Raw genomic sequence first — 7,716 nt, forward strand, 5'->3', positions numbered from 1 at the left:
TGATATGATTTCAATTTTCTCAAGTTTATCGAGATGTTTTTGTGGCCTAACATGATCTATTTTGGAGAATGATTCATATGCACATGTAAAGAATCTGTATTCTGTTACAGATAAAGTGTTCTGTATATACCTGCTAGGTCCATCTGATCTAATGTGTTGTTCAAAGCCACTGTTTCCTTGCTGATTTTCTGTCTGGATAATATGTCCATTGATGTAAGTGAGGTGTTAAACTCCTCTATTATTATTGTATTTTGTTAGTTTCTCCTTTATGTCTGTTAATAATTGTTTTATGTGTTAAGATGCTCCTATGTTGGGTGTATAGATATTTACAATTGTTTCATCTTGTTGAATGGTTCCTTTTATCACTATGTAGTGCCCTCTTTTGTTTCTTACTGCAGTCTTTGTTTTAAAGTCTATTTAGTCTTATATAAGTATTGCTACCCCAGCTTCTTTTTTGCATCCACTTGCATGGTATGTTTTTTCCAGCCCTTCATTTTTAGTCTGTACATGTCTTTAGGCGTAAAGCGAGCTTCTATAAGCAACCATGAGTTACCCTGTGTTTTTTTATTGGAACATTTAGTCCATTTACATTTAAGGTAACTGTTGATAAACATATACATACTGACATGTTGCTAATTGTTTTCCAGTTTTTCTAGTTCTCTGTTCCTTTATTTTTATCTGACTTCTTATTTGATGGCTTTCTTTAGTGTCATATTAGGATTCCTGTCTCTTTATTTTTTGCATATCTATTACACATTTTTTAATTTGTGGTTACCATTAGGTTCATATATAACATCTTATGTGTATAGCAGTCTATATTAAGTTGATGATTACTTAATTTTGAACACATCCTAAAAGCACTAAAATTTACCTCCCTTCACATTTATGTATAAGATTGCATGTTTTACATCTTTTTATTTTGTGTATCCCTTGATTGGTTTTTTAGATATAATTGATTTTACTACATTGTGTTTTAAGCTTCATACTGGCTTTATAAGTGATTAATCTACTACCTTTATTTATGTTTGATTTTACCTGTGAATTTGTAAACTTTCATTAATGTTCTTCTAATTATGGCCTTTTCTTTCTAATTGGTTCTCTTTAACATTTCTTGTAAGGCTGGTTTAGTAGTCATGAATTCCCTTAACTTTTGTTTATCTGGAAAACTCTTTACCTCTCCTTCTATTCTAAATGACAACCTTCCTGCGTAGAGTATTCTTGGTTGAAGATTTCTCCTTTGAGCACTGAATATATTATGTCACTCCTTTCTGGCTTGCAAAGTTTCTGCTGAAAAATCAGCTGATGTCTTTATGGGATTTCTTTTGAATTTTTAAAATTCTCTCTCTATCATTACTTCTTGCTATTTTAATTATCATGTGTGTTGGTGTGGAACTCTTGGTTTAATCTTGGTAGGGGCTTCTTATGATTCCTGGATCTAAATATCTGTTTCCTTCCCTAGATTAGGGAAGTTTTCAGCTATTATTTCTTCAGATAAGTTTTCTGCCCCTCTTCTCTTTCTCTTCTCCTTATGAGATCCTTTTAATATGAATGTTATTGTGCTTGATGATGGTGCTGAATTCCCTTAACCTATTCTCATTTCTTCTTCTTTTTTTTCTTTTTGCTGCTCAGCTTGGTTGCTTTCCATTACCCTGTCTTCCAGCTCACTGATCTATTCTTCTGCCTCCTCTCATCTGCTATGGATTCCCTCCAGTGTTTTCATTTGTGTTTTAGTTATTGAATTCTTTTTTTTAAATTTCAGATATTTATTTATTTCTTAAGCTTATTTATCAGGAGTGACTGAAATAAAAACTGTAATTGAGTCCCATCCTCATGGAAATGGCTTTAAGAGAAAACTGGTCAGATGAATATTATTCTTTCCTATTTTCAGTCAGCAAATGGTTGCCATTGATAAATATCTAACAGTCTGTCAAGAATGCTCAAGATATGTTATATAATATAGCATGCCTGTTCACAGGGGGAATAAACTAGGAAATTACTTATGGGAATTTCTTGATTTCATCATGCAAGACAAACACAAAAGCACCGCCTATGTCTCTGAGAACATGAGAGTATGCACACTTGACAAAAGCTTTGACTCCTTCATCACAAGCAGTCTTCCTCCAGCAGTCAAGTGAGCCTCTGTACATGATTTCAGTTCCTTTGCACCCTGACTGCATCATCATCTGATGACGAACGATGTCAACCCAGCAGCCACTGTGACAGAACAATGAAGATGTGAGTATTCTTGGGATCTGGAAGCATTCCCTTTGCTGTCTCATAGATACCGAAGTAGGCAACTTGGAAGATGATAATACCCTACAAAGACACATTAAATCATTGGCATAGGACCTTAATCCCACCAGATTTGTAGGTCTTAACCAGGCAGTCACTGAAGGCCTCTGAATTTCCCTTTAGCTACAGCTTTGCCCACATCAGCTGCTAAAATGGTATGGGCAAAACTGAAGGGACACACAAAACACAAGCTTATAGGGGCGCCTGGGTGGCTTAGTCGGTTAAGTGTCCGACTTTCACTTAGGTCATGATCTCGCGGTTCGTGGGTTTGAGCCCCGCGTCGGGCTCTGTGCTGACTGCCAGCTCAGAGCCTGGAGCCTATTTCAGAGTCTGTGTCTCCCTCTCTCTCTGACCCTCCCCTGCTCACGCTGTCTCTCTCTCTCTCCTAGAAATAAATAAAAATATTTAAAAAAACAAAAACAAAAACAAAAAACCACAAGCTTGTAACCCCAGCAGAACTACCCGATGCCAGATTCTCTGCAAAGTAGCACCAAAACTGGGCTCTCTTGTCCACACCGCCCAGGACGTTCTGCTTGAAGTTCTTTGAAGGCAAAGTTGAGAGCCTGGGCAGGAAAGTGTCTGATGACATTGGCCAGGTTACCATGCCAGAAGGACAGGACTCCCTGCTCCTTAGAGGTATGAATCATGCAGTCTATCATGCCCTTGTATTGCTTGTCTGCGGTGATGTGCTTACTGGAATGCTGTACCTGCAACAGCAGCTGCTTGACCTGCTTGATGGGCACTACAATGATCCTGGAGATGGCTGTGGCCAGTCCACCCACCAGGAAGTCCTTGGAAGTGAAGGAGACAGCAGCATCTGTCAGGTTGAAAGGAAAGAGAAGGCGGGCAACTGCCTGATATTGAATTCTTCAGCTCTGGCTGATTCTGTTTGATGTTTTCCATCTCTTTGTTGAAGTCTCACTGAGGTCCTCCACTCTTCCCAAGCCCATCAAGTATCTTTATGAACATTACTTTGAATTCCGTATCAGACATATTGCTTATCTTTCTTTCACTTAGCTGTTTGCTTTTACTGTGTCCTGCTCTTTCATTTGGGACATAGTCCTCTGTACCAGCATTTTGTCTAACTCTCTGTGTGTGTTTCTCTGTATTAGGGAATCAAGCTTTGTCTCCTGGTCTTGAGAGTAGTGGCCTTGTGTAGAAGAGGTCCTGTGGTTCCCTGAGCACAAGCCCCTTGGTCACCAGAAACAAATGCTCCAGGGGGGCCTTCTGTATGGGCTGTATGCATTCTGTTGTGGCTGGGCCACACTTACCTTCAGCCCAATCTGCTGGAATAACTTGCTTTACCTGCTTTGGGCCCCTTGGGCAGAGTCTGGTCCCTGCACTATTGAGAGGCATATCTGAGGCTTCCATGAGCTTCTCAGTGGGTGGGGTTGGAGTTGTGCTGTGTCTGCATTTGGCCCTTCTGCTGCAGCTGCAGGTGCACCAACAGCAGGGCTCTCCCATGCATGACCAGCTGAAAGGCTTAGCGGCTGGAGCTTCGGACACACTGGTGTGTGGGGTTGTCTCCCCTCTTCCTCAGACTTTGGAATAGCACTAGTCCCTGCGAGGGCTGCTTGCAGGGTGTGATGGGGCAGGGGCTGCTTTGGATGGATGACTGGGTGGATTGGATGGGATAGGTCCACAGGGGAATCCAGGGATAGGTCACATGGGTTGGGAAGATAGGTGGAGTGTTAGGGCTGATTCCCACCAGCGTCTTGCTATGTAGGCTGGGGGCAGGGAAGAGAAAGGCATCTACCAGCATTTTTGCTCTTGGAGAAGTCTCCTGACAATCCCTGCCCCTCCAGCACCTGCTTTGAGATTAGTAAATCGGTCTCCTTCAAGTATACCTGAGGTGCTTTCCAAGTTGCTGCTTCATTGCTGTGGTTCAAGGCCAGTTATTATTTATGGTGGCTCTTTAAGGGCATAGACTACATTTCCTATCTCACTCTGACTCTTCTGGAGTTAAGCCTGCTGATTTTTAAAGTACCCAGAGGTAAGGCCCACTGATTTTTAAAGCTCCTGAAGTTGAGTCCCGCTGGTTATGGGGACTCACCGTCCCAGTGCAGATCTCTAGTGCCTGGGGTGCCTGATGTGGGGTCTGATCCTCTGCTTCTCTGGGCTTGTGATCTCTCACTTGGGGTTTGGTTCCCAGTTGCTGCTACCCTTTTCAATGTGGCCTCATCTCTACGATTAACTGTTAAGACCTTCCAGTCTGTTGGGTCTTTGGGTCATTTCCAGAGTTTGTTGCACAAACGTGGCTGTAAGCTCGGTGTGTCCGTGGGATGAAGTGAGCTCAGGATTCTCCTCTGCCATTCTCCTTCCATCTCTTATGAAAATACTTCTTTAGCAACATAATTTTGCTGAAATGAAGGCAAGAAATATGTATTTTGCAAAATAAATATAAATATTTTGTATAAGTTAGTTAAATACCACTTACCCATTGCAATGCTCTAAATGTTTGTGTCCCCCCCCCCCCAGTTCATATGTTGAAATCTTAACCTCTNAAACTCTTAACCTCTCAGGTGTGGGGGGGGGCTTTGGAAGGTGATTAGGTCACAAGGGTGGAACCTTCATGAATACAATTCGTGCCCTTATAAAAAGATCTCTAGCCCCTTCTGCTATGTGGGGATACAGGAGAATTCTGACCCAGAAGAGGACCCTTACCTGACCCTGCAGGCACCCTGGCCTCAGACTTCCAGGCTACACAACTGTGAGAAATGATTTCTGTAGTTTACAAGCCACCTAATCTGTGGTATTTTGTTATAACAGTCTGAACAGACACCCACCAATAGGACTTGAAGATATGCAGGAATTTAATTTAATTTAATTTAAATTATTTAATTTAATTCATCCATCTTTGACTCTTTTGCAACTTTTAGTCATATAAAAATTCTACCTTTAAATGTGTTGTATAATGTTGGCACGATGAAGCCACATTTATCAAGGTAAAGGATAGAACATCCTTTGTTTTCAGCTTGATTCATAACTTTTACTAGCCATATGGACCATGGGCTCCCATTTGTCCCAAATTCCTAGAAGCAGGCCAGGATAGCAGGCCAAATTCCTAGAAGCAGGCCAGGATAGGCTGCCATGATGTGCAACATATTCATAATCCTTGTGAATGAAAATATATTACAATCACCCATCTAAAAACAGATTCGCAGATGAGATTTTAAAATGTCACTGTAGGCTGTGCATAGTAAGTAAGATGAACACAAAATCACAGGGGAAAGAAAGGTTAAAAATCAAGGATCGAACAATATATTTACCAAGGAAATGCCACAGAAAGGAAAGATAAGACTAATATCAGATAATGTAATCTCATTCAAGGCCAGAAATACTAAATGAGTAAAAAGGGACTTTATATTGATTCTATACACCAAACGTGACAGCTGTGAGCTATTATAATGGTTTAGAAATGCAAAAAAGAGAAATAAGTAAATACATCATTATAGTGACATATTTTAATATACCTCTCTGAGTAATCAGCAAATAATTCAATAGCAGAAATGTATGGGGTTTGAGGGAACAACCTAGTATAAACTTAGCTGTCTAGATAGATGATAGATTCATAGATATATAAAGATACATGTATACATATATAGTAGGCAGGTAGATAAACAGATGTTAGGTAGATAGATAGACAGATATTAGGTAGATAGATAGATAGACAGAGGGACAGATTTACCCAGCTGAGGCTATAAATATACAAACACCCATGGATTAATTTGAGATCTTAAACCAGCAACAATGGAAAATTCAAACCGATATTGGGATAATGGAATGAAGGAGGTGGGGGCAGATTTCCATTTCAACAGGGAGATCAGATAGGATCTGGGAGCAATGACTTGGAGAACAGGTGGTGGGAGGCAATGTTCCAGGCAGAGGGACTCCGGGGACCAGCTGGCATAAGGGCTCTAACGCAGGGAAGTGCTTAGCGAGTTTGAAGAACAGTAAGTTGGCCGTAAGTGCCTTTGACAGACGGCTCCAGGCCTTTCACATGTGGGTCTCTCTGCTGAAGTGCCTTCTTTCCCCTTCATATGTGGAAAATGTCCACGCACACCTTAGGTGAGCTCAAAGTTCACATCCTCAGCGAAGGTCCCCTGGTCTCCCAGGAAGAATGTGTTGCTCTGTCCTTTCTGCTCACAGCACTTGGCCCATAGCTCAGGATTTGCATTTATCACATTGTGTATTCTGGAGAACGTTCCATGTGCACTGGAGAAAAATGTATACTCTGCTGTTTTAGGATGAAATGTTCTGAATATTTCTGTTGAGTCCATCTGGTCCGGGGTGTCATTCAGAGCCATGGTTTCCTCGTTGGGTTTTCTGTTTAGATGGTCTGTCCGTTGCTGTGAGTGGGGTGTTGAAGTCCCCTACTATTATGGTATTATTATCAATGAGTTTCTTTATATTTGTGATTGATTTATATATTTGGGTGCTGCCATATTTGGAGCATTAATGTTTATAATTGTTATGTTTTTGTGGTGCAGCATTTATTTATTTATTTTTATGTTTTATTTATTTCGGGGAGAGAGAGAGAGAACATGAGCAAGGTAGGGTCAGAGAGAGAGAGGGAGACACAGAATCCGAAACAGGCTCCAGGCTCTGAGCTGTCAGCACAGAGCCCGACGTGGGGCTCAAACCCACGAACCGTGTGATCATGACCTGAGCTGAAGCCAGACGCTTAACTGACTGAGCCACCAGGCTCCCCTGTGGTGGAGCATTTATCACATGTGGCTTTGGGATGTCATGCCTAACTCCTACCTCCAAACAATGAATGAATGAAAGGTAAGGACTCAGCTCTGCTTCCCAGTAGATCAGACTTGGTACCTAAGACCCTCGGGAAGTGTTTGTGGATCAAAGGAGAGACGTCCTGTACTAAAGGATGCAATTCCTCTTTTCGCTACTTGTTTCCTGTCTTGCATGCAAATGGCAAGTGGCGTTCCTAAGCGTCTTCTGCGTGCAGTCCCAAGGTCTCCGTACCATGGGGAATAATCAGGAGATTATCAATCCCTGCTCTGGGTAGAGCTGAGAGGATCAAGGGACAGACATGAAATGAGTGGCGAGGGTTAACTAACAGCTCTGCTGGGAAAGCACAAAATGAATGTGGTGTCCTATCCCCCAGGCTTCTGGAAGGATCTCTGTCAGCTAAGTCTGGCAGAATGTATGGGATTGACTGTTGAGTGGGGAGGAGAAGGGCATCAGGGAGGCAGAGGTAAGAGGTAGTAAAGCAAGGAAATGAGGGGGTGGGTGTAGGGCCATGAAGGGCCTGACTGAAGGAGCAGAGAGGAAATCAGCCTGGCCCAGGGCGGCCTGGTGAGGGGCAGGGCAGATAAGATTACAGAGACCCCTCCCCAACCCCTCTCCCCCAAATTGAGGCCCAGAGATCAAATAGCTGTTTGTTGTTTGTTCTCAGGGAATGGG

The 7,716-nt window shown here is 42.1% G+C and overlaps 1 pseudogene; it reads right to left on the reverse strand.

Moving 5' to 3' along the window:
* Nucleotides 1–1,997: 1,997 nt before the first annotated feature.
* On the reverse strand, nucleotides 1,998–3,756 carry LOC144221236 (ADP/ATP translocase 2 pseudogene; annotated as a pseudogene).
* Between the last annotated feature and the right edge of the window lie 3,960 nt (nucleotides 3,757–7,716).

The sequence above is a fragment of the Crocuta crocuta genome, unplaced genomic scaffold (genome assembly GCF_008692635.1).
Source record: "Crocuta crocuta isolate KB4526 unplaced genomic scaffold, BGI_CrCroc_1.0 scaffold59, whole genome shotgun sequence".
Taxonomy (NCBI): Eukaryota; Metazoa; Chordata; class Mammalia; order Carnivora; family Hyaenidae; genus Crocuta; species Crocuta crocuta.